The 25,192-nt window shown below is 39.9% G+C and overlaps 1 long non-coding RNA gene across 4 annotated transcripts in view; it reads left to right on the top strand.

The window, feature by feature from the left end:
* The first annotated feature begins 10,982 nt into the window (after positions 1 to 10,982).
* The window catches only part of LOC134205205 (uncharacterized), a 39,512-nt gene continuing 25,302 nt past the window's right edge, over positions 10,983 to 25,192 (top strand). Inside the window, exons 1-2 of one of the 4 annotated variants that reach the window (XR_009978083.1) lie at positions 10,983 to 11,142; positions 11,618 to 12,082. This is a non-coding gene — a long non-coding RNA (uncharacterized LOC134205205). Of the gene's footprint in view, positions 11,191 to 11,610; positions 12,083 to 25,192 lie in introns of all 4 variants that reach the window. The other 3 variants (XR_009978082.1, XR_009978084.1, XR_009978086.1) reach the window with 3 other exon arrangements.

Raw genomic sequence — 25,192 nt, 5'->3', positions numbered from 1 at the left:
GCGGTCGAAGGTGAAGAAGGCATGATCGTATTCGACGGATCAATAGGAAGGGTGCTGATAAAGTGTAGGCCTGGATTGCAAATCAACCAGCGACCCTGATTTCCAAAGCGCCCAATTGCAGTCGCACTGAAATCAATTCGAGCGACAAAACCATCCCATCGAGCTGGTGATCAGTGCGCCCGAATATCAATCCATCGCACATAGGAGTACGTAGTGTAAAAGCGTGGCCAAAGCTATGCCAATCATTTTATCGGATGTAAATGCATTCAATGAACAGCAAAGCGTATTTTTGTTTTGTTTTTGTGCTTTTTGTATTAAACTAGTAGTGAAGTATGACCACCGGTGGCGTCAGTTGTTGTTTAAGGTAGAGCATCACTTGGCGTAAGAACGCTGCCTTTGGGAACTACAGCGTGCTTGCGACGAGTGGTGTCCTCCTCTGACTCTGTCAATGAGTATGATTTTTATGTTAATTTTCATTCTTTAATTATTACTTTCTAAGATTTCCGAAAATGTGCTTCGTTTGTTCACTTCAACTATATAAATTTGTCATCGAATAATGTTAAAGTCCCTGGATAATGTATTGATATTACAATCAATGGAGCAGATCAGATAAATTCGTTGCACTTCAACCGCTTTATTTTTTAACAACCTTTTACATCTGAAAAATGCGTATGCTTTCCATCAAAGTCCAGCTCTTCTTTGAAAGCGAACCATTTTATAAGCTTTGTCGCTCAAAATCATAAATATTTATTATTTTCGCCTAGCTTTTCTTAGAAAACTTCACTATATTCAAATAAAAACAACTCACGATTGCGTGAGGATGCGTGAAATGTTTTTCGTGGAGCTTATTGGGGAAACTTCAATCTTTCCAACGCTAACAATTTTGTTGCTTGATCGGGTTTGGAACCTAATCAAAAGTTTAATTTTGTAAAACATATTATTGTAAAAAAGGTAAAAAAAAGCTAGCAATTAATATCATCATTATGGATCACCTAAAAACAATTTCAGATCGAATCATGCTTGGAAACGATTTTACATACCCTCATTATTGGTAGCTATATTGATTTTCATCTTAAAAGTCAACAAAAACCCAAAAAACACGATAAAACATGAACATTTTTTCATGCACAATTGCGATAAAACTAGCATGTGAGTTATGGTGAAGTTTTGGCATCCAGCATTACTCACAAGTAATCAATATTGATCCAAAAATCCCAGGGCAAGTTAGTATTACTATTTGAGAGTACAAAAACGAAAAATAATATGGAGATATCCAAAAATATTGTTTTGACTTTTGGCCAGGATTTGAGCTGAAATACTCCTTAGTGCATCGGTGCAATGAGCCAGCTACCGGGCGGGATGATGAATGCAATTTGGCGTTCTTCAGTATCTAAACGGACCAACAACTAGCGCCACGGCGTATCTTTCTCGTACCAATCTTCCCCGCTTTATAGTATCGTTTTCTATACACCAATTTCAACACTCCAACCGGTCATCAACTGGGCGTTCGCCTTAAAGCCTAGTACGCTACTCTTACGGAATGGGTTTACGGAAAATTCGATAAAATTACCACGTAAATTTGACAGCTGATTCACTATGGAAGAAATGTCACTTTTCCGTACGGAATAATGGTACGGAATATTTTTCCATGAAAGCTAGTACGCTGCTGAAAAGTATTGTGCATATAGATAGGATACGTAATGATCACGGAATTATTCCGCACTGGAATTCCGTGAGTACTGAGTAGTACGGAGTTGTAAAGCAGAGAAAATTTCCTAACGCTAATAACATAGATATAATTATCAAGATGTTGGAGTTAGAGCAAATTAGTACTCAATTTATGGTTCCATGTACTAATATTTCGGTACCCAGTAAAATGAGGCAACGCCTCAAAATAAATTTTCATTGTTCTAATTTCATACTGTTGTCAAGGTTATCAACCTGACTGTTTATTTTCCAATGGTTTGCGGATGTTCAAGGAATAAGATTCTTTAGGTTTTCCTAAACTAAAATATTTTATTTGTTTTCCAGATCATCGCTAATGTAAACCTACTGTTTTGCGGATTCAGGAATTGCATGGTTAGGCAGAGGTGAATGGCCGAGTCTTTGATCGTTTTTCCCATGGAAATACAAAAAGTGTTCTCGTCAAGGTTCCCGTGGAAATGAGGATTTTTCTGTGAAAAATCTTATCATTAGCGTGCTACACTTTTGTTTTTCCACTTTGCAAACATTTTTACTCGTCATGGCCTTTCTATGGGTCGCCTGTCCCTCGTTTAGATATTTGATGAATCCAATCCAATATAATTCTACTATTAAACAGTGAGCGTCCAATACCTGTACAGCAACACGTGCATCGATAATAGCTTTATGTTTGGCAGCAAAGATCCACTTCGGCACTTGATCTTCCTCAATTTTTCATCTTCCCGCTTCAAATTTCTATCTTTACCCACGTCATATTGGTCTGCCAATGCACATACATTCTTACCCTCATAATCACCTAACTTTAGTAATGGCCAGTTCCGTTGCGTCTTAGCTTTGGACGTCATAGTTCGAGGTCAACAAATCCACCCTCTGATACCGAGCCGTCTCCTCCGCAGTATGATAGGAAAATTTGTTGTCTTCATCATCACCTTGTGAGAGTCCTTGATTAATTAACTAACTCCAAGAATTAACTAACTGCAAAATTACTCTTGAGTTGATGATTCGCTTGGGTGACGGTTCAAATCGAGCTACCGTCATCATTCTATCATCATCCATTCCTGAATCGATGTCGACATCAGATTTGCCCATGCGGTCGCGCCTGGCTTTGAAATTCTGAAGCATTTGCAGCCGCTAGATGGTGGAATTGGTCAACGATTTTGCCACCTCCTTCAAACCATCGGGCGAACGTTCCGGTTTATGAAGTGTTGCTGAACACTGTCCGGAGAGGCCTAGAACTGTTGCTAGAACGGAAACTTACTTTGGGCATTTTGTCCTGATTGTTGTCGGAAACCTGCATAAGAGCAAAAATACGAGTGGGAATCACACCAAATGAAGAATAATTTTAATTTGCTGTCCATTTGGCGATATCAATGATGATGGGTGAAAAAAAGATCTTCTTCTTCTTCTTATTGGCATTACATCCCCACACTGAGACAGAGCCGCCTCGCAGCTTAGTGTTCATTAAGCACTTCCACAGTTATTACCTGCGAGGTTTCTAAGCCAAGTTTCCATTTTTGCATTTGTATATCATGAGGCTAACATGATGATACTTTCATGCCCAGGGAAGTCGAGACAATTTCCAATCCGAAAATTGCCTAGACCGGCACCGGGAATCGAACCCAACCACCCTCAGCATGGTCTTGCTATGTAGCCACGCGTCTTACCGCACGGCTAAGGAGGGTGAAAAAGATACAATAAGATTTTTGGAGATGTCAAAGATTCAATATTATGTATAGGGTTAAGGCAGGTATTTTCATCTCTTTGTCATAGTTTCGAAAACCAGACACTTTTTGCCAAACTCATCTGTACCAAATAGTAAGCTCGGGAGAAACATTCTGCTATAGTGGAGTTCTAGCAAATGGACGTTTCTTTCGTTAGTTTTAGCCCCTACGACAACGGACGGAAATACCTGCCGTGTCCCTATTATAATATGTGTGGGACTGTAACCTTTATGACACATCCATGAAACATGCAATTCAAGGAATACCAGAGCATCTTCGAAATCTTTCCATTCCCCCTATTTTTTCAGAAAAATATGAACATGTCAATTGCAACAACAGATATTTCACTGATGGTTCTCATTCAACGGATCCACTGGCTTCGGTGTCTTCAATGTAAATTCAATCACCTTCCGAAAACTTCAGGAACCGTGTTCGGTTTATGTTGCTGAGCTGGCAGCAATTAACTTCGCTTTGGGGATAATTTCCGATCAGCCCGTAGACCATTATTTCATCTTCTCGGATAGTCTTAGTTCTATCGAGGCACTCCGGTCGATGAAACCTGTTAAGCACGCATCTTACTTTCTTACAAATATAAGAGAGCAGATGCGTGATTTGGTCGAAAGATCATTCAAGATTACCTTTGTATGGGTCCCATCCCATTGCCTAATCTATGGCAATGAGAAGGCGGACTCGCTAGCAAATGTGGGCGCACAGGAAGGTGAAGTTTATGATAGGCAAATCTCCAACAACGAGTTTTTCCCATTAGTCCGTCAGAGTACTCTTCAAAATTGGCAAATGACTTGGTCAAGCAATGAACTTGGACGGTGGCTTTTTTCCATAGTTCCTAAAGTTTCTGCGCGAGCGTGGTTCAGAGGTGAGGACTTAAGTCGAGGCTTCATCCGCACGATGTCGAGGCTTATGTCCAATCACTATTCACTAAACGCACATCTCTATAGAATAAACCTGGTCGATAGCAATGTATGTAGGTGTGGAGCCGGTTACGATGACATCGATCACGTAGTTTGGTATTGCTCGGAAAACGACGCCTCCAGAGAGCAACTATTGGATACCCTTGTGGCCCGAGGTAAACAACCCTACAGGGAAGTAAGAAGTGTTTTGGGGGATCGCGATGTGGTATATATGCAGGCTATCTATGTCTTTCTTTGCTCGTCTGACATCAAAGTCTAATATTTCTTTTGTTTCTTTCCAAGTTTTTTTCTTGTCTTTGTCTTATTGTTCCGTGTACCACGAAGCTCTGGCCATCCGGAAGATGCTCCCTGACGAACCACAACTGGAGTACGACGCTACGCTACAACGTTTTTGACGTTAAATACCCGGATGAGCAGCTGAAAAAACCCAAAACCAAAATTCCAACCCTGTCCATCCTGAAATTACGCAATCTAACCTTGAGTCACCACGAGTATCTTGGTCAATGCCCCTTTCCCCTTACTAACTGTTAATAATAATGATATAGTTTTAAAATATCATAAAGAGTCTCGGCTCCGTTAAGTGTTATAAACGCCTGATCCTGTCAAATAAATGCAATAGATGAAAAAAACCTTTATGACACGGAATAAATAAAGTTTATTTCTGGCATTTATCACTTTTGAAAACGAGATGTCTAATAACATTTATGTATCATATTTATATATCTTCGCTACAATCGCTACAAATAGTTCTGATTATTCAATTCAAAATAGAAACAATCTGAAAGGATGAATTGATTAGTTCTTTCAGAATTCAAAGGAATATAAAAACTGGAAAAGTCCATTCTCGCATTTGCTGAATTAACACTTAACATCTTCTTACGGTCGAGAAGAATGACGCAAGTTTTTGCAAGTCCAAATATTCCGAAAAAACACGACATACATATATTGTGGGATTTTTCGACTTAGAAAACTTGTATCATGCTTTTCTGTTCAGACCGAATTTCTCGTGATGCGAAAAGTGTCGGTGTTGGTCTTTCTTAATCGCGGCTGTTATTCGCGCATTGCATGGCTGCCGGAAAAACCCATTCTAGAGGCTTGGATAGTCTGTTGCATCTGGTAGACCCCAGTAGTGATGAGTGCATGAAACGGAAAACCAAGCCCGATGACAAACGCCTGTGAGAAACCTTCTCATCAGTCCTGGAACTATATGATAGAATGTCCAAAACATTAAAACGTTTCATTTAAAAAACGAAAAAAGCATAGTGTACCTTTCCTTTGTATAGTGTTTGGTCATAAAAGGATATTTCTTTTATCCCTCGAGTATTTGCTCCCGGGCGAATTTTTTTCCAGTTTCTCAGAGAAACAACAGCCGATGTGGCACGGCTTCCCTGCATGTCTAAAGAAGTTTATTTGAATAAATCACAAGGGCTTCATTTATACATTCTAACAGTTACCTACCGCCAGCTTTCGTTTTCGAAGTTTGTTATTGTTTGAAGAAAAAACTTCCGAAAATGTTGCTATGACAGCAGTGCTAAATTTTGTTCTAAGGGCCATCAATAGATTACGTACTGAAGCGACGCCTTCATGTTTGGGTACCAAAGACCGTTCATATCATGCGAAACTGGAACCACGAAAAAATCACCAGTTTCATATTACGCCTGCTGGGTAAAGTAAATGGCACTGTCACTTTTCCTTACGGAAAAATATTCCGTAAGGATCCAGCTGTCAAATTTACCTTGGTAAATTGATCAAATTTTCCGTAAACCCATTCCGTATCAGCAGCGTTCTAGGCTCAAGGAAAAGTGACAGCTCCATTTACTTTACCCAAGAGGCGTTATTAGCGTTACGAAATTTTCTCTACTTGTTAGCTCCGCATTTCAGAGCGGAATCATTCCGTATCCTATCTATTTGCCCAGTACTTTCCAGCAACGTACTAGACTTGAGGGGCCCTACTTAGCCATGCGGTAATACGCGCGGCTACAAAGCAAGACCATGCTGAGGGTGGCTGGGTTCGATTCCCGGTGCCGGTCTAGGCAATTTTTGGATTGGAAATTGTCTCGACTTTCCTGGGCATAAAAGTATCATCGTGCTAGTCTCATGATATACAAATGCAAAAAAGGTAACTTGGCTTAGAAACCTCGCAGTAATTAACTGTGGAAGTGCTCAATGAACACTAAGCTGCGAGGCGGCTCTGTCCCAGTGTGGGGATGTAATGCCAATAAGAAGAAGAAGAAGAAGACTAGCCTTAAAGAATACCACTCTATTTCGGAGAACCCTGTTGTATGACCGATATTTTGGAAAAATTAGGAGACGTCGACGAGGATTTGCGACCTTCGTGACTAGGAAAACTTTATGAGGTTACAACGACACCTAAGCGAAGAAGCAAGGAAGGCAGGGAACAGAGTCCTGCTCCACACGTTCAATGTCATAATTGGGACGTTGCTAGCGGAGGTACGAGCTACGCCGGCTACACGATCCGAGAAGTTGGAGACCGTCATCACTTATAGAATAGTGGTATCGAATCTCTGTGCTCATTTGATAGTGACTGAGCATGAGTTATACTGAACAAAGCAGACGTTAATGAACGAAGTGCATACGTAACGTATGTAACCAGTAAGCCAGAAAATCGAAGGAAAGGGATAACTTGGATGAACATTCGTCAGATTTGGAATTTAGTAACAAGTCTAGCATGATTTGTAGAACTAGCAGGCATAAACCGAAGGACTGCGTCTTCTTCGAATTCAAGTATCTGTAAAACCAATGGAAAAGCGTGCTGTAGCAGCTACACCTTTTCAGACGGTGTCTTAACCCGCACGGAAAGTAGCGCTTCAAGGCGAGAACGAGAATCTATCGCATTTTTAAGCGCTGTAACAGGAGTAGTATCTGTTCAACAACATTCCCACAACAAAGTACTGCTCAGACCTTCAACTTCCTGGACGGAGATGTGTCTGAATCAACACTGTGTAGAAGTGGATCAGCTCAGCTGACCTGTATCACCACTGTGCATCTAGTGGAGCTACGGAGTCAAAAGAACCGAAAAAGTTTCTAAAAAGGTTCAATTCAATATAGCAGGAGTACGGCAAATCCAGCAGATCCAGCTAAGAGACGTGCAGACCGTGGAGAACTTGGATCTACCTCAATCAGTACGAAGAATTTCATTTTCATTGGGAGAAGTCAAGTGATATTTACTGTCAGCTGTCACTTATTGAATTTAAAAACATAAACCATGAAAGACATTTCACGAACTCTCCAAAGATTTTTAATTCATGAAAGAACATAAAATTATTGTCTCTACAATACAACCACTCTATTGAAATGATTTAGGAATTTAGATTTGAAACAAAGCAAACATTCGTCTTATGAGCGCTTGTAATAGTAACAGTCGTCGCAGTGCAAGGAGACTATACCGCAGAAGAGTTCCCAAGAGGTTGCAATCAAGAAGAAACATGTATCCCAGCCGATATCTCCCCTAGAGGGCAACAACGATTGCAGGTGCTACGACCGCTAAATAAAGTGAAGATACCCCGGTGCTACTTCTCAGGATACAGCCAGGAAGTCTACGAGTCATACGGTCTATGATCAGATCAGAGGCGATATCGTCAATTCGAGCCATCCCGTGTTTCGGAATTACTAGACGAGACGAGCATTGCCGATTGGAGATGGGTACCATCCGAGCAGAGAATGGCGACGAATCCACAAAATGAGGAAAAACCAGAAAGTACTTCGAGAACTGCCGCTAGTGTCTGCATTTCAATACCAGGATGAGTGTAAATAATCCATGGAAGTCAACACCAACAAAATAACCCATTCAAGACGAATATACAACCGAAGAATTCCGAAACGTCCACGTTAACGTGCAGATTTCGTTCGAGCCAATAATACACTTCCAACGGTTCCTAATTTGAGAGAGCCTGGTCAGAGTCGCAGTGTATCTATAAAGGTCCGATAATAACTGTCAACGCAAAAGAGGCGGCTTTGTGATCAACGTAGTTAGCGGAAGGCAACAAGAACCTGCAGTTGGTGCTCGGTTTACCGAGTTCTACCTCAGGTTCCAAAACGGGTCCCCAACGGTTTGCCCAGATTACGCTCTACATGAGTGCTTTCACATTCATAGGAGTGGTCTGTTTCGGATACTTGACGGTTCGTATTAGATGGACGAATGGCGTCATCATCGGAATTCTATTAGCAAGCAATCCAAAGGTTTATCACACGGCGAGACGCACCCATGAGATTTATTCGTACTAGGGGACAGATGTCCAGGGAGTTAATGCAGTACATCACTAATACAGTGTGTCAACCGATCTCTGCGTTCACTATCATCAAACAAAAACCCAGTGGAAATTCATCCCTCATATGGAGAAGGGCTCTGCTGTTTAGTAACAGATAGCCATTCTGACGACAAGGTTTTGCAACTGTGCTTGCCAACCTACTTACCCCTGGCGAGCGAAGCACGCGAAGCCGTTACGCCCAGCCTTCCTATTTTGCTTCAGAGCTCCAGCGGGGCTACAACCTACGATGGAAACGAATCGTTCTGCGGTCCAATTGGAATAGTAATTATGTTAAGTTATACTGGACAACATCTGGCAGCATTGGATCAAAAAATATCTCCCAGTAATGTCGTTCCGATCCAAATGGTTTGGAGAGGAGGGAAGTGTTCGAGAAGGCTACCCCGTGCTTAAAGATTGGCTAGTCTGGTAAGTCGTCGTACAGACTACGGAGGAAGTTCATCAACGATCGTTAATAATATTGGTCAAACTGAACATTCTGGAGATCCTGGTATAGCAGGCGACTCTGGCAGCAATCCGGATTGGGGTATGTAGGTTCAGTCTGTACATACCATGTCGTTCAGAACTGCCCCGATAACTTCGCTACCAATTGCTTAAAAAAATTAAATCATTCAGTCAGTGTTTCTATTTAACCTAAACATACGAAAAAAAACAATATCAAGTCACAAATACGAGAAAAACCTTTTCTATTCTTTATTCATGTGTTTTTTTAATGATCAGAAACGTGAAAAACTTTTTCTACATTTTTTTAAGAAAATTATTTTGAGCTTTTTAGTGGAATGTTTTCACTTGTCATAAGACGAGTTTGTATAATCCCATTGAATTCCACAACATAATTGTATCTTGACAGATACGTATTTCGACCTCAACAGTGTCTCGTACATGACTCGTCGAAATACGTATATGTCAAGATACAATTAAGTGGTGGAATTCAATGGGATTGTACAAACTCGTCTTATGACAAGTGTTTCTACATGGTAGTTTCTTATCCTATTATCTAAACACTTTAAAATTGTAAGAAAAACTCATTCGTTTTATATATAAGTTATTTACAGAAGAACACAAAACACTGAGGAATAAGTTTAGTTTTATTTTTTGCCTTTCTCGTATACTAAGTATACGTAAAGGCTATATGTTCACTCCAAAAACAAACTTTTTATAGAAGGCTCGGAGACCCATAGTGTTATATACCAATCGACTCAGCTCGACGAATTGAGGTGATGTCTGTGTGTGTGTGCGTGTGTGTGTGTATGTGTGTATGTGCGCACCAAAAGAGCAAAAAGTTTAGCTCACTTTTTTGCACTTAGTTTCAACCAATTTACTCGCAACAGGTTGCATTCGACGCAGTATACTGCCCCATTGTTTCCTATTGAAAATTGGCCGGATCGGACTATGGGCTTGGAAGTTATGGCCAAAATACTTTTTCTCATAAAAAAGCGCGTAAAAAAGTCTAGCTCACTTTTAATGCACTTACCCTGAACGGATTCCCTCACAAGAGGTTGCATTCGACGCAGTATCCTGTCCCATTGTTTCCTATTGAAAATTGGACGGATCGGACAATGGGCTTGGTAGTTATGGCCAAAATACTTTTTCTCATAAAAAAGCGCGTAAAAAAGTTTAGCTCATTTTGAATGCACTTACCCTAAACGGATTCCCTCACAACAGGCTTCATTCGACGCAGTATTCTGCCCCATTGTTTCCTATTGAAAATTGGACGGATCGGACAATGGGCTAGGTAATTATGTCCAAAATACTTTTCCTCAGAAAAAAGCGCGTAAAAAAATCTAGCTTACTTTTAATGCACTTACCCTGAACCGATTTCCTCGCAACATGTTGCATTCGACGCAGAATCTTGTCTCATTATTTACCGCTAGGTGGATTAATCTGGGTTTTTATTTATTTTTTTATTTTTTTATTATACCCACTCCCCATCTCTCTGACCTTTCGGAGACCAGTAGGATATTTTATTTTATTAAATGTTTGTAACGACCTTATAACATTTTAATGGCTTGAAGCCTACTCCGCCTAAGACAATTAAGGTTAAAGAACTTTTCTGTTCTAAATCGCCCGTACTGTAATAGCAGTATCTACTAAATGAATTAATTTGGGGTTTTCTCACATTGTATATTTCATTAGCAGACCCATTTTTAACATTAGAACATTTCAATTTCACTTTCGAACAAAAAATACAAAAATAAACCGATTTTCGAGTTCACAGAAAATCGTTCAAATGCGCTGGGTTGAAAACCGAAAATTCCTATTACATGGCAACCAAGCCATATCCGGAAAACTCCAACGTTCTTACTCACAACAGAGAGAAAATTCAGTCATATGGTGGTGGTTGCCCGAGTTGGATGTGTTTCAGACATCCTCTGTGAAGCCAAGCGCCAATTGAAATCTACACGAAAAAAAACGCGCAACAAGTTTTCTCCTTCATCACTCCTCTCGAGCAGGGTTGCCTTGTGGTTGGGGTTTAATTCGTACATCTGTAGTTACAATCAACTGGTTGGTGGAAATTTCAGTTCCCCCGTCGGAGTGCGAAACCCGCATAATGTACATGATAAATGTGTATTCTACTTTGAGTAATCGGATAGCAGCAGATGAACTTATTACAACTATTCGTGCTACAGTGAAATGAAAATTCAGCTATAATTGAATCACTGAGTTTTTTTGTGAAGTGCTTCATAGTTAAACAAAGTGGCTTAGACTTTTCACATGGTAGAAGATGACAGAATAAACAATATTTTAAATAATATTGATGATTATATACAATCTCAATTTTTAATTGACAACATTTTTGAACTTTCAAGCTGTCAAAACTAACATTATATTAACTAACAGTTATACTGCCCTTACGAACACAACTGTTTCATATTTGCTTGATGTCTCATCAATATGCGACAATTGTGCTTTTATGCAAAGTATAACGGTTAGCTAAACACAAATTCAAAATTGTATGATGAATTTTTATAGTGACTAGTAACTCTTATTAGTGTAACGACGTGTCGGTTCCATACCTTCAAAATGCCAGTGAATGCACTCTACTAAATCAACAGAATAGTGTTAAAAAGCTCTGTTTGCTCTAGACATAAAACAAATCAAATTAAATTAAACAAGAGGCCAACTAAGGTGTCGATGGAATCGTTGTATATGGTGTAAAGAAAATTAAATGCTATAAGGTAAACGGCGCACAAAACAATAACAAAGTGAAATTTCCGGCGCCATACATTGATGTCTCCGGAGACGAGAGTCGTGGATTTTTGCGATTAATTTGATTTTTATTGCGGAATGCGAGTGCACAGCATGATTGATGGACGAGATGAAGAAAAACAGGATATTGCTTGCACATTGCTGTAATCGATGAACAGTGTTGAGCTGTACGAGCGCTCGACATATTCCAGCAGCGAGCGCCACATGGAATAAAAAGAGATTAGTGCCACTAATGGTAAGTAAATTCGCCGAAATGTGAACAGCGGGTGAAATCTCCTTAGAGAGCACAATAGATGGTGCGAAATTTATCCATAGGTTTTTGCCAATAACTAGTTTTATATATGAATAAAATTTTACTTCTGATGACCACTACATGCACATCACTTTGTATGGAGATCTTGGAACATCAAACAAAACACGCATTTAGTGTGCCGTAAAAAAATCAAATTGCCCAAGTAACCGTGAGTCTATTGCGGCATGATTTGCATTAAGAACAAATTTAAGACTCATGCAAACTATTAATCCACAATAATAGATTAATTTAAGCGGGAAAGAACCCATCATCATTGTATCATAGTTATGACCTGTAATCAGAATGCATACCGGGGCACTTTTCAGCTTTATCTCAATTTTTATTGTATACTAGCAGACCCGACGAACTTCGTTTGGCCTAAAATTGATTTTTTCTCTGGTTAATTCTCGAGTTATGCAGAATTTGATGTTTCATTTGTATGGGAGCCCCACTGTGCAAAGGGGGAGGAGTCTCGAACCATCTTAAGAACCTTCCCCGGTCCCAAAAACCTCGGCATAGAATTTTTCACGCCAATCGGTTCAGTAGTTTCAGAGTCTATAAGGTTCAGACAGACAGAAATTCATTTTTATGTATATAGATATATAGATTTAGATTTATAGTTGGCATAGGTCATATACCTCAAATATGCAGTTCAATGAGGTCCGCATCATGGTTAGGAAGCATCCACAAATTACGTAACGCTCAGAGGGGGGTGGGGGTGACCGAAGTGTGACAATCCATAGAAAAAATTTCATTGATTCATACAAAAAGTGTGCCATAGGAGGGAGGGAGGGGTTGTAAATGTCCAATTTTTGCGTTACGTAATTAATGGATCTTCCCTTACTTGGGTATGTGTCAGTTCACTCAGATTCATATTTTTTATTGTTCGTAAGTGGCACATCGCCCATACAAACTTTAGAAAGCGTATATACAATCAAATCACAACCAATTACGCCCACATTTCAGGACATTTTTTATTTCCCTTCACTATCTCCAACACCAATGAAGTCACAAATGAAGTCCTCTGATAGTGGAAATAACTGTCTCAGCTCAGCACATCAAAAGCAACCAAAATTAGAGGAAATCGCCGAATGTTGAACTGCTAAAATTCTTGCCTATTGTTGAACACTCATAAGAAATGCACGTGGGTTCAATAAAAGGGCCGAATGACATTTGGCGAATCACCCAATTATTATTATTTCAAACATGAGCTGAGACATATGCAAAACAATTAAAGCAACAGTGTGTATGGCGTGGATATCAGTGGGACTTAATGTTTCGTTTAAATAAGTCACTTAAATCTATTATATAGAGGAACTGCTCCGATCTCAATCTCACTGTACATATATCCATCTCATCGCTAAACAAAAAAATACGGCACAAAATTCGTCGCTTCTTTTTGTCAACATGCGTGCTCACAGCTGAAAAAAATCACAAAAATAATAAACAAACCAAATTCCTTTCCATTTCTCTGTTTTTGATGGGATGGAAATAGGAGCTATGAAGTGGCGAACCGTTCCCCTAGATATAAAACAAAGTTGGCATTTGTACGACTGCGCATCACTTAAGAATAGGCAAATTTATATTCGTTTTCTTTTTCTATTACCGAGGAAAAAGGTTATGATGAAACTGGAATACTTTGAAAATTAAAACACAATCTTTTCGATTAAATGGTTTCACGTGCAATTTGAATGGAATTTTTAAATTTTGGCCGTCTAAATATATAAAACATAGTTGGCATTTGTACAGCCGCGCATTACTCATGGATTAATAGTCCATTTTTTTTGCTACTTCCTATGTTTGTTCACGAAATCATGTACGCCCAAATCGTAAATCGGTCGCGAGTTATCAAGCTTTGGGTTATTGTGCGTTATCCATATGCGTCTAAACTATCGTGCGTCTCCATTCATTTATGGTAACTGTAACATAGTCATATTATCTACACTTATTTCCAGGCATCGGAATTCTCACTCATATGAATAAAACCCTAGAATTAATCCCTTGAGTAGAGTGTGATTTTTCCTGTTCTCCTGTGAGGAAGTATTCTCACACAACATTTTTATCCGGATAGAATGTGAACGCCGGCTCGCCGGATAATTTAGTTTTAATCCACCAAATTTTCCTTCTCGTCGCTTCTCCAGATAAATTTTACAAGCACATTCAAAAAAATTGCGGGATTCGAACCCAAAACAATTTCGAAATGTTTAGAGTGTCCACTATAACCACGCCACCACATAAACTGATTGAATGTAGAAAGAAAAACTGCTGTATTGAACCTTCTACTTATTGTGGAGAGGCAAAGTAAGCAGCATTTAATTTTCGCGAAACATGGGAAGATGAATAACAATTTTTCGCACCATCGCTTGTGCCGGAGTGTATCGCATTGTAATTTATCCAGATAAAATGGATGGTGGAGCGATCTGTTGTCGCGTGAGTAAGTGAGAAATCTGAACCCTGCTTATTTCTCATAACGATCCGTAGAACTGTTATAAAGGGTGCAAAGCGCATCAAATAAAGTATTAGGTCAGTATTATAATGTTGTGAAAACTCATATGTGAATATGTACGTTATGTGGAAGATATTGATTTGGAAAATGTATTGGAAGTAACCACTTTCCCTTCGATGGGACTCGAACCCATGACCCATGACCTGGGTTTTAACTGTTCATTCCACTTCTTTATAATCTGATTCGAAAAAAAAGTGGATCTTTTAATCGTTCTTGGATATTGCCCATTTATGAAGCTCCTTTGCAGTTGTAAGGAAAACTGAAGAAAAAGAAAATTTAGGTTAATAGTGCACTGTACTTTTCCCAATGAAATCCTTGTACAGCGTCCAGTACAACAACTGAAAAGTTTTCAGAAAAATTTGGGCACGTCATTATAAAACCAAAAACATATAATATATTCATATAAACATAAAAAATTGTAAGATCCGAAAATTTAAAAATCGTGATCGCTCGAATGTTCTCACAATTCAGCTTGTGGCTTTTCTTGAAGATGGGGCATATGACCTCTTTCTTCTACTCCTCCTGTAGCTGTTCAGTAAGGTGGCTCAAGAAACACTTTTTCAATTGTTTTGATGGGCCGCCTACTTATTTCATTCTATTTGATGCTCTGGACAAAATTTCAGCCAAATCAACGTTTGTGCGATGATAAACTTATTGGAAGTTTAAATGAAAAAAAAAATTGAAATAAAAATTATTTCGAATTTTAAAGATTTTTTATGAACACCAAATTTAAAAAAAATGGTAAAAATTACATTTTGTGTTCAAACGGCCGCCATTTTGTCAATTTTTAACTTTTTCCCTTTCGCGTATACTAAGTATACGTGAAGGCTATAAGATTACTCCAAAACCGAACTTTCGATAGAAGGCTCGGAGACCCATAATGTTATATACCAATCGACTCAGCTCGACGAATTGAGGTGATGTCTGTATGTGTGTATGCATGTATGTATGTATGTATGTATGTGTGTGTACAAAAAAAATGTGAGACACACTTTTTTGTACTTAGCCTTATCCAATTTTCTTGGACGTGGAATCCATCCTAATTATACGCTACTGAAATCGGCCCAATCAACCATTGCGGAGTTATTAAAAAAACATTATTGTTTTATATCATTCTAAAATTCCATTACAAATAATAATTTTCAACGTTTATTCATATTTAAAATCTATTTAAATATTTGCGTTTCTTTATCTCTATATAGAAATTAGTTTGCATTTCCTTAAAGGCAATATAACTCACGAACAACGGGTTGTTTGATTATTAAAGTTCTCTCACTAATCGATTCCTTTTGGGATCCGCGGTGAAAATGTAACGGTTTGGTGTGTTTTGGAAAACATAATCATGCTCGCACTGAAGTCGATCGAGAGTGCGGTGCTGCAATAAGCCAAACTATCGACAGATTGAACGAAAAAATACAAACTTGAGGTAGGTCGGGTGGGTTCAACTTGTCTCTATATATAAAAATGAGTTTGCTTTTCCTTCAAGGCATTATAAATTACTAAGGGGTTAACCGATTTGTAAGGTTTTCTCGTGAGAATAGTGCACTAATCGATTCGTCTTTAGATTCTCTCTCTATATATACTGAGAGTTGGTCAATTTAACGAGAAAAGTTGGATAATTGTCAAAATACAACACTTTTATGAGTTCTGAATAAAGCTATTAGGCTCAAAGTGAAATCGATCTAGAGGCCCTTGCTGTTATCAACTAAACGATTGACAGTTTTATCGAGAGAAAGAAATAACCCAAGCAAGGTTGGGCAGATTTGCATAGTCTTCTTCTATCTTTTTTATACATGAAAATGAGTTCACATTTCCTTTGAAGCAATATAACTAACGGAAGCATGGACCAATTTGCAAGATTTTCTCATGTTTCATGTCCGTAGAGGACAACCGGTCTTATAAGCGTCTTGTACATGACACATTTGGTGCGGTGGCGAATCTCTTTCGACCGCAGTTTCTTCTGGAGCCCGTAGTAGGCCCGACTTCCACAGATGATGCGCCTTCGTATTTCACGACTAACGTTGTTGTCAGCCGTTAGCAAGGATCCGAGGTAGACGAATTCCTCGACCACCTCGAAGGTATCCCCGTCTATCGTAACGGGTGTACAGTTCTGCCACCTTTGCAAATGTTCGGCCGACAATGTCCATGTCATCCGCGAAGCAAATAAATTGACTGGATCTGTTGAAAATCGTACCCCGGCTGTTACACCCGGCTCTCCGCATGACACCTTCTAGCGCAATGTTGAACAACAGGCACGAAAGTCCATCACCTTGTCTTAGTCCCTGGCGCGATTCGAACGAACTGGAGTGTTCGCCCGAAATCTTCACACAGTTTTGCACACCATCCACCGTTGCTTTGATCAGTCTGGTAAGCTTCCCAGGGAAGCTGTTCTCGTCCATAATTTTCCATAGCTCTACGCGGTCTATACTGTCGTATGCCGCCTTGAAATCAACGAACAGATGGTGCGTTGGGACTTGGTATTCACGGCATTTTTGAAGGATTTGCCGTACAGTAAAGATCTGGTCCGTTGTCGAGCGGCCGTCAGCGAAGCCGGCTTGATAACTTCCCACGAACTCGTTCACTAATGGTGACAGACGACGGAAGATGACCTGGGATATCACTTTGTAGGCGACATTAAGAATGGTGATCGCTCGAAAGTTCTCACACTCCAGTTTGTCGCCTTTCTTATAGATGGGGCATATAACCCCTTCCTTCCACTCCTTCGGTAGCTGTTCGGTTTCCAGATTCTGACTATCAGTTTGTGCAGGGAAGTGGCCAGCTTACCAGCTGCTTTATTGGTCTTTAGCTGTTAAATGGCATCCTTAACTTCCCTCAAGGTGGGGGCTGGTTGGCTTCCAACGTCCGCTGAACTGACGTAGTCATCTCCTCCACTGCCTTGACTTTCACTGCCTGTACTCTCAGCGCTATTCAGATGTTCCTCGTAGTGCTGCTTCCACCTTTCGATCTCCACACGTTCGTCCGTCAAGATGCTCCCATCCTTATACCGGCACATTTCGGCTCGCGGCACGAAGCCTTTGCGGGATGCGTTGAGCTTCTGATAGAACTTGCGTGTATCTTGAGAACGGCACAGCTGTTCCATGTCCTCGCACCCAGCTTCTTCCAGGCGGCTGTATTCCAGCAGTCCTCAAGAGGGGCCCCATCGAGCTCACCCTCTTCCGTCAACGCTGCCTCGAGATGCTGCGCGTATGCAGTGGCGACATCAGGTTGCTTCAGTCGCTCTAGGTCGTACCGCGGCGGTCGTCGGTACCGAACATTGTTGATGACGGATAGTTTTGGGCGCAGTTTAACCATCACCAGATAGTGGTCAGAGTCGATGTTAGCGCCACGATATGTTCTGACGTCGATAATGTCGGAGAAGTGCCGTCCATCAATCAGAACGTGGTCGATTTGTGATTCTGTCTGCAGTGGTGATCTCCAGGTGTACCGATACGGGAGGCTGTGTTGCAAGTAGGTGCTGCGAATGGCCATATTCTTGGAGGCGGCGAAATCAATTAGTCGTAGGCCATTTTCGTTCGTCAGCCGGTGAGCGCTGAACTTTCCAATAGTCGGTCTAAACTCCTCCTCTTGGCCAACCTGAGCGTTCAAATCTCCTATGATGATTTTGACGTCGTGGCTTGGGCAGCTGTCGTACTCACGTTACAGCTGCGCTTAGAATGCGTCTTTATCATCATCAGTGCTTCCGGAGAGTGGGCTATGGACGTTGATTATGCTGAAGAACCGGCCTTTGATCCTCAACCTGCACATTCTTTCATTGATCGTCCACCACCCGATCACGCGCCTTTGCATATCGCCCATCACTATGAAAGCTGTTCCCAGCTCGTGTGTGTTGCCGCAGCTCTGGTAGATGGTATGATTACCTCTAAATCCCGATGAAGTTGAGAGATTTGCAGTTCCACGAACCGAGTTTCCAATCGCTAGTCCCTTTTCGTCGCAGTGGTCTTTGCCGATGGTTCCGGTCCGTACTCTATTGTTGATTGTTCGTTGCGTGAGTTTTTTTTTTTTGCTGGCTTGCAGAGCCTGACACCAAACCCCCTAAATTTCCGGAGGACCATGGTGCGCAGATTCACTTAGAGTCCCTCGCTGGCACTCGGACGATGATCAGCCGCCCCTAACATGGATAACAGACGCTGTTGTGAGCCGATCCTGACATGGAGAACAGACGCTCAATAAGATTTGCATCTCCGGAGAGGAGCGAACCCCCTCCCCCCCCCCCCTCCCCTGACAGCATACGACCATAGTTCTCTAAGGTTGCTCGTATCCCGGCCAGCACCGCGGGGAGGTAGGGATAGGAGTTGCTGGGTAAGAGGCTAAGGACCGCGAGATGGGGTCTATTTTATTCCTTCAGATACGCGAAGTACCAATGGTACGCTTTACCCAGCATTTGCCGTGCCACTGTGCCTGCTGTGTTCATATATATACGAAAATATAGAACAGTTTGAAGGAAAAGTAGGGCAAATGTAAAAATACAATGTTTTTATTAATTCTGAAGAAAACCATCAAGTGAACTGAAATCGATCTAAGAGTGCGACGTTTGTAAAAAAAAAACCGAATAAGTTCGGGCAAGTTGCCCCAAATACTATTAAAATTCTTTCGTTGCTCACATCATGTCTACACTTTAAAATTTTGATTCATACAAATCATGAAAAAATAGCTGGTAGGAAAAGTCAGTTTCATTTTCATATTGTTATAATCAAGTCACAATTTGAAACAAAAACATGTCAAATGAAATATGAGGGATGTTTTGCTGTTCATGATTTCATAGTTAACGTAACAACCATTGCATTGCACTTTCGCATGTATTTCGAATGATTTGAGGACGACTTTCGCAAATTTAAAACATTTCAACCCGTAAACACTCAAATAATATTTGGAATGTGCAACGTATCGATGCTGCAGCCAAATTCGCTGAAATTTTGAATGGTTGATATGTCAACTATGAAACCATGGGCAGTATATATTGACTCCGCGCTTTTTACGTTGTAAACAAGTTGAATAGATTGAAGCATGTCGAAAAGTCATAATTGTATTGCTAATACTGATTTAGCACAAGTTGTGTTGCTTGGGCAGGAAAATGTTTATGGAAAATTGAAAATTAATTCCACTTAGCAAGTTTTCATAGATCCTATCGAAGCGCCTATTCTTGCCTTTGTACCAGCATCACCGTGCTGTACATACATAGCTGTATCATGTTGTTTTTTTACAATGGCAGTCTGTGTGACGTACATAAGTAAGTTTCGGTGGGGTTAAAGTACGTTCCTAACTTTACAAAAGGTAACAAAACAAAAGACGATCCACACATAAATATATTCATTGCTTATCCGAGACTTCATAGACATTTCATTTGATTATAGTTTCGTACTTCGCATGGAGAGTGGTTATGTGTGCTCTTATAATCATCATTAATTGAATTTATAGTCTTTTGCCACAAAACTGTGTGGAAAACCCAGTATAACGTCAAAACAGAGATAGACAAATCTTTCTACCAAATTTAACCATTGGATATTTGACAATGGATTACCGATTGCAAATTTGATTGAATTAATCGAAACTGCATCCTGGTTGCAGAGATCTAGATGATATTTTACAAAACAAAACAATTTCGGCGAAATTGTATTCACCTCTCCTGCGTTGGAAAAAAATGATGTGCGGATGATGTGATGTGGATTTTTACGGCAACCGGTGAATGATGTTCGATGTTTACATTATTCAGTTTTCTGTTTGTTCACATAAACCTACGCGTGCAATCGAATAGCCGACGGTCCCGATTTAGAAAACGGAAAAGCGTCGAGAGATTGAATTTCACTTTGCCTAAATAATCTCTTTATTTTATGAATAATAAAACACCATTCAAGCATATGTCATGCAATTTTTAGCGCACAATATTTATACTTACTCTATATCATAAATACCGAAACAGCTATAATATTAAGTTGATAATAAGTTAATAGATTCACGCAATGCTGGGTAGACACATTTGCACGGTACTTTACGGAGAAAGATCTACCACACTGTACTTTAGTTCTTACTGAGTATTCTTGTTTGTTCTTACGAGTGCTGGATTGAAGAGTACGGGATAGCTATAATTTGTTTTTAAATGAAATAAGGTACCCCGGGACAAGTGAAAATACGGGGTAAGTGGGTACTATGGCTGCCGATGAATCGATGGACGTATTTAATGGTCACAATGTTCTAGAAAGATGAAGCAGCACTATCAACGAATTCACCCGACACTAAAATATTTGGAATCAAAACCTTTTGAGGCACCATACTAATACTACTGCTTGATCATGACTTTCAACTACCGGGAAAATCTATTACTTTTATTTTAATTCAATGGATTTCCAACAAAAAGTGGGTGGTTTCTAAATTTTTTCGTTGATGTGGAAAGTGAATAATTTGAGCAATTAAATAATTGTGTGACATCGAAAACGATTTAAAAGATTTAATTAAGGCCAAAATCTGAAATTTTCACTTGCCCTCTAACATCCATGGGACATATTTGAACAACATTTTCGATAGAGACATTTTAACTGTTTTTAGATTGTTGTCTCTTAAAAATAACTATGACATTCATACATATATCATATGGATCTCATACATATATCATATGAATCTGAATAAGATTCAGTTTTATATCGCTGGTTTCGTTGTTAAAAAGTATTGTGTTAATTACCGATTGTGTATTTTACATTTTAAAAATTATATCCCGCATGTAAAAGATCAATGGTTATAACTAGGGTAGCGGTACCAATAGTGGAGGTATTAGTAGGTCTACAGAAGAAAATATTTTTTAAAAATTGATAATTATGGGAAATTTACAGCTTTAATATCTTAGCCAATAGATGAACTAATAAATATGCTAACAAAAATGAGATTGATGTCATTTAACATCAACAATAACCAAATATTGCTTGCACCACTATGGGTACACTGTTCCTTTAGTGGAGGTAAAAATTAATTTTGGTTCCCATAGTGGTGCTATCCATGGATTTCTTATGGGACTAGCCACTATTGGTACAGTTGCACCACTATAGGTGCAAGGGAGTCGATTTAATTAAGGAAAATCATTGTTTTCAATAGTTTTTCAAGCGAAATCTTAAGGTAAGTTGCATTTAACAGGATGTTTAAATCACAACGCATCAACTGAAACCATCGTAAACGGTATATTTATGATAAATCTCATTAAAGCCCCACTACCTCCACTATTGGTGCTACCTCCAATAAGGGTACGGTTACCCTATACAGTCGCGATTTGCTGGTTGGGCTACAACCTCGACACAACTAAAGAATTCGGTTTTTTAGTTGGGTCAACCATTTGCCATTTGAGTACATGCATTTCGACTTGAACATCACAAATCATGTCCAGTGACGCCAAATTCCTTTTTCAGTGTTTAGATTGCATTTTGACGTATGATTGCTTTTAAATTGGGTCATGGCCCAACCAGCGGAGGCCCAACTGAAAAGTGAACCAAGTGTTTAAAACCCAATCAGCAAATCATGACTGTATTCTATTTCTCGCGCTTAGTTTCATAGGGGCGTAGCTGTATTGATCGATTTCTCTTAATCGATTTTATATTTTGTTAATAACTCAATTGTTTCAAAAGCTACAACCGTGATTATTGATTCTGGTCCAAGATACAATCATCCTTTATCACACCAAACCATAAAATCATCGATAATCTAGCACAATTTGACACAATAATAAAAAAAAACATCGACGAAGAGAAATCGATCAGTACAGTTACGCCCCTATGAAACCAAGTGCGAGAATTTATTCTACAGTAGGTCAACGGGTTTCGTCGTGTATTTTGTTATTTTTAAACTTCGCATCAGATTTACAGATTTTTAGAGAAATAAAGTGCTTAACACATAAATTGGCAATTTCGTTCTATTACAAATTACCAACACTGCGCATCACCTGAATAGAAATGTTTCTTTCGAAGTACTGATTTATTTAATAATATGAGTAATAAACAGAAAATTATTCATTCAAGACATTTGCTGAATCTTTCCACCTAAAACATTCGGCACAAAAGTAAGCTAATGGAAAGCAAAACAACAACCAATTAAACAGTAAAACGTCTATTGTCTTGTTTTCATATCTGCTAACATTATAATCCTTTTCTTTTACAACAACTTTTGTAAAAAAAAAAGCTCGACAAGCAACCAACCCATGATCTAAAAAAAAAGAAATCAGAAATTATATGACCATTATATCTACATTCTTCAAATTAGTTTCGTTCGACAGTATAAAGCTGAATAGGTCCCACTTGCCCCAAATGTCGAACAATACTCGCTGAAAAAAATTCTCGAAAGTAATCCGAAGGGAACAAGAAGATGAGGAATGCAGTGAGCATGGTGGACCATCAAGTAGAAGATGATTTGCGGGTCCTTCGTAAGCTACGTGGCTGACATGTAGTCATGAGCAGAGCGGAATGGAAAAATCTGTTGTCTACTGTGCAGGCCAGGACATGTTGGAACCAAAAGACTCTAGGTTTATTGCGGCCAAGACATTGTGGAACCGAAAGACTCGAGGTTTTTTGCGCTTGAGGTATGTGATAAGAACAAATTGATAACATCATGACCAAGGGACTCTGCAATGTTCGCCCTACATGCTTGAAAGTCCAAATAATGGAGGTATGGCCTCCATATTGGAGTCTACCGAAGCAAGATTGGTGTCTACCAAAGATGGGCTTCGCCCCTATCCAAATGTCAATTCACCATTTTGCAGCTTGGCTAACAATTGCTACCACATCTGTTTGTTGGATCTGTTTGTTGGCTGATGCAATCAGAACCGACTAATTATCAGTTCATCGATTAAAGCAAAAAAGCTAATATTGTACGATTATCGGATAAACAGTACGATACTTGAAAGCGTTAAGATGGCTTCCGTAGCCTCAACAAGGAAATAAAGGAAGTCGACAGAAATCCGACCTGGGCCCAGATCAAAAATAAAGCGAGCAGCCGCCCAGGATGGAGATCTTTTACGTCAGCCCTTTATTTCTTAAATTGACTCTAAAAGACTGTACCGATCCATACTGCTTGAATTCCCTGGGCTTGTACGACCTATTGTTGATACCGCTTTGGTTATCTAGATGCCAAATGACGCATCCGGGTATCCAAGGATTGAACGGGTTCTGCAATGCATGTTCGGTTGGCATTGCGTAATCGAACAAATGAAAACATCAAAACCAAGGGAGTGGTCAATGTTCGACCTATTTGCTTGATGAAGGTATGGTCTTCACACGAAAAAAGTCTGGTGCTTTTAACCCTTCTGCCTTTGTGGAAAGATCAAAAGTTGGAAAGGAACTTCGTCAAGCTTGGTGTCGACCAAAGATGGGCTTTACCAGCGTTATGTACCAACGATAAATACTCGAGAAACGAGTATGAGTGTTCTGTTGGAGCAGCTTTCGAAGTTTTAAAGTAGCATCTACGGGGAATAAAGACAGATTCTGGAGGAAAAGGAAGCAGCGTTGGCGTTCGCACTGCACTAAGGGTCTCAGGTGGGTGAGCGTTGGGACACATGTGTTGCCCTTGTGCACAGAAGAAATGCTGTAAGGTAGTCCCGGGGGAGGGGGATTCAGGGTATTAGAAAAGATAGTAACTCATGTAACCATCCGCTACTTGGGTGGGTTTGGTTGGTCGGCCTTCCGTCAACCCCACTCCCTGAGTGATAATTTCAGATGTCTGTTTGCAGATTTGCCTTCATGCCTCTATAAAAAAAATAGAGATGGAGATTGTCCGGAAACCGAGACAACAGCCCCGTACCGAGACAACAGCCTATATTGCGCTTGAAGGTATCATGCGGAGAACCGGGAGTAGCCGTCTGAGTACGGTTCTGAACAAGATCCAATTTGTATGCTATGCAGATGATATGGACATTGTCACTCGAACATACGAACAGGTGACATTCGCCTGAAACGTGAGATAACAAATGTTGGTCTGGTGATGAATGTGAAAAAGTTAAAGTACATTATAGTGGGCAGAACCAAGCGCAACACTGGCCGTTTAAGAAGCAGTGTTACGATAGACGGTGATACATTCGTACGAGGTGGTCGAGCAATTCATCTTCAATGGATGCTTACTGACAGCTGATACTAACGTTTGTCTTGTAACACCAGAGCACATCATCAAGGAAGTCATCCCTACTATGGGCTCCAAAAGAAACTGTGGTCTAAAAAGTTTCACACCCTCACAGTATCATGTGCAACTCGGTCATAGAAGGAAATGCTCCTTTGCGAACATGAGAATTGGACCATGCTCGAGAAGGACTTGACTTGATGTTATTCTATTTGGCATTTGTCGCAATGTCCCAATATAAGAAATTCTATGAAGTTCATTGGTACTATATCAGAGAGGCAACTTCAGAATCATTTGCAACATTTTATTTCGAATCTTTCTTAATTTAATTATAACTATTTTTCAACTAAGTGACCGTACCGAGAGTCGAACTCGCCATCTCGGAATGGCAATCCTACTGGAGACCCCTTTTCTTCCTGCTAACCATTACTTTCTAGTTGAAATTC

The sequence above is a fragment of the Armigeres subalbatus genome, chromosome 1 (assembly GCF_024139115.2).
Source record: "Armigeres subalbatus isolate Guangzhou_Male chromosome 1, GZ_Asu_2, whole genome shotgun sequence".
Taxonomy (NCBI): Eukaryota; Metazoa; Arthropoda; class Insecta; order Diptera; family Culicidae; genus Armigeres; species Armigeres subalbatus.
Note: the sequence above shows the minus strand (reverse complement) of the source record. Positions and strands in the feature narration are given on the sequence as shown.